Below are 3,094 nucleotides of genomic sequence, written 5' to 3'. Positions count from 1 at the left end.
AACAAACAAACAAACAAACTGCTTATTCATTAGTGAATAGAGATGAGAAATAGAGAGACATATAGTTAATAACATACATACATAGATATACGTATACATATAGATAAAGTTGAAGCCTAGTAAAGCATGCAGTTGTAGTAGGTGCGATGGTAAGCTAGCGATGAAGATGGGGATCGAGAGAGTTGTAAGAGAGCGGAGGAGGAGGAGGGGTGGAGGTGGTGCTTTGGGTGTGGCTGCTGGGAATGTACTTTTTGCAGGGAACGTAATTGAGAGACTTGGGATTGGGGCAGGGCTTGAGGTTGGAGAAGAAGTGGGAGCATTCGCCATGGGGCCTTTGATTGGGAAGGCCAAGGATGCAGTTGTTGGTCACGTCCAGCACATTGGCGTCGATCAGCCTCCTGCATGCAGGGCCAACCTGAGTGAAATAATTGTTCGATAAGGAGAAGTTGCCTCTGTCGCGGAGCCCTGGGAGCTCACACACCGTCTCGGGGACTTCACCATAGAAGTGGTTCTTCTCCAAGTTGAGGTATCGGATGCTCTCCAGGCAGCCGAAGGAGCGTGGGATGGGACCGGTCAACCAGTTTTGGCTGACGTCAAAGACGGTGGCCTTGCGGAGGAGGCCAATCTGGTAGGGCAAGCAGCCCTCGAAGTGGTTGCCCAAGAAGAGGACTTCGACGAGGTTTTTGGAAGCCCCGACGGAGGCGGGGATTGGACCGGTGAGTTGGTTGTTGGCAAAAGTGAGGTACCTTGCCGGGGTGGAGCCAAAGGCATCGGGGAGAGTGCCAGAGAACTGATTGTTGTTGATGAAAATGACATCGAGATATTTGAGGTTAAAGAGCTGGGGAGGTATGGGGCCGTAGAGACCGTTGAACCTGAGGTCCAGGAAAACCAACTGCGAGGACTGGAGAACTTCCTTTGGAAACTCCCCCTTCAGCTTGTTGTTACTCAGGTCCAACTCGAAGAAATATTCGTACTTGGTTATCTCAGTTGGGATGGCGCCGGTGAAGTTGTTGGAGTTCGAGTGGAAGAAGGTGAGCTCTGGTATCCTGTCCAAGATCCCCGACAGGAGCAGAGGTGTGCGGTTTTTCCCAGACAGCCCAGCTCCGTTCAGGTCTATTCCCGCAATTGCTCGCTGCTTTTCCGCGTCTGGATATTGTGCACATCGTATCCCCTTGAAATTACAAGGGTCGCTACCCCTCCAGTTACCGATGTATTTGTTTCGGTCCACCGCACCAGTGAAGCCCACCAGAGTTTCGCGGCCTCTCTGCAAGCGTGTCTGACACGGTGGGGGTGGTGGAGGTGGACACATAGGAGGAGGGGGAGAGGCATAAGGATAGGCTCCGCCATTGTGCATGATAATATGCGATGCTTCTTTTCCCAACCCAGTAACCACGAAGGAGTGAAGCAATAAAGCAGACAGGAAGAAGTTCATGGTGGGCATCTCTAATTTGTGTCTTGATGGAGTGGTGAGGTATATGCATATATATGAAGCAAAAGGGTTGAGCATGCAGCATGGTGAGGAGAAAGAGAGGTGTCACAGGCGGAGATTTTGGCTTGATTGGTCTCTAAAGTATGCAATGACAACCATAGAGAAGTAGATTGACGTAGAGATATTAAGTTGGTGTGCCCGTGAATTAAATAAGGGCCGTTTTAGGACATTTCCGAACTCCCATCGTCGGCACTACGTGATTAAAGATGGGCACCACCTACATGTGCGCATTATTTATTAAGAAATGATATTTTAGCAGCACCAACGACCATTTCACAGTATGATCTCATTAAAAACATAAAGATTAACTTTTGTATATGTAAAGTAAAAGGAGATCAAAGATAAAATAATGATTGCAGGATACCCGTGTAAAGATTTATTGGTTGTGAAAATATCATTGCCCTTCCTCTAATAAGTCTTTTGTTTGTTTGGTAAAATATCAAAGATCTTCCACCCATTCTTCCCTCGGATCCATACTCCCAAATAACCTATACTGAGTGAAAACAAACACAAATCATCCACGCTTGTATCATTTTAATACAACCAGAATGATTAATACAAACAGAAACGATTAAGACAACCATTCAAAAGCGATTTCAGTTCTTCGCAAACTATGGAACGATTGTATGAATATCAACAATAATGTCAGATGACAAGAATGAGTCAAATTGTCAAATATGTCTGTCAAATTTTTAAGATGAACTTAAACAAAAATTGGGACAAGTAATGCACAGTCCACCATTTACTAATCTTATTAACCAAATAAAAATATTATTCTCCTTCTCAAGTCTCCTTAAAATGATTCTATCTATGATTACCTCTTAATTCATTCCTCTAAAATCAGTATCATGCAATCCGAATGAAAGAAAATAAAATAAAATAACAGTCAAACATCCATTAAAAAGAAGGGGGACAATAACAAAAGTGAGGTTGGAACTATTCAATCGGAAAAGACGTACATACATCTAGCGTTAAAAAAATTGTGGATGATAAAACTAATCTCAGACAAATAAATGCATCATGCAACTAATTTATGAACGGGGTTTCAGCCGTGGGTACCTCTGAGCATCCAACTCTTCTTTAATCTGAACTATAATCACCAAGGACATTTTGTGTGTTTGACATATTTTGATAATTTAATAATTTTTTTAAGACACTGAAAATTGGAGTATGTAATGATTTCATCATTTTTTTAGAGTAAATATTGTTCTTTTCACTAAGAACCATATTGATTGACACCTATAATTTTGAAATAGATGCTTTTCTTTAAGATATCTCATTCCAAAATAATCAATTTTTACTGGCCATTATTTTTGATGGTCAAATAAACAGTTAATTTCTTTTTCTATTAATTTTATATAACAGTCAAAATAATTAATTTTTACTTGCCATTATTTTTTTTATGATTAAATAAACAGTTGGAAATTTTTTCTTTCTATTAATTTTATATAACGGTCAAAATTTTTTTATCATCAACGGTCAAATTTTTTTTCAATCAACGGTCAAATAGGATAGATTGTTAATTATAGAAATTAATATTTTCTTTCTATTAATTTTTTATAACAGTCATTTTTAGCATCAATATATACCTTTACTCTTCCACCG

At 40.5% G+C, this 3,094-nt stretch overlaps 1 pseudogene; it reads right to left on the bottom strand.

Annotated features, from left to right (window-relative positions):
* On the bottom strand, nt 1-1,522 carry LOC114173174 (uncharacterized protein At4g06744 pseudogene; annotated as a pseudogene).
* Between the last annotated feature and the right edge of the window lie 1,572 nt (nt 1,523-3,094).

The sequence above is a fragment of the Vigna unguiculata genome, chromosome 2, assembly GCF_037176805.1.
Source record: "Vigna unguiculata cultivar grain cowpea cultivar isolate G323 ecotype 2 chromosome 2, ASM3717680v1, whole genome shotgun sequence".
NCBI lineage: Eukaryota > Viridiplantae > Streptophyta > Magnoliopsida > Fabales > Fabaceae > Vigna > Vigna unguiculata.
This window is presented reverse-complemented; position numbering and strand designations above follow the sequence as displayed.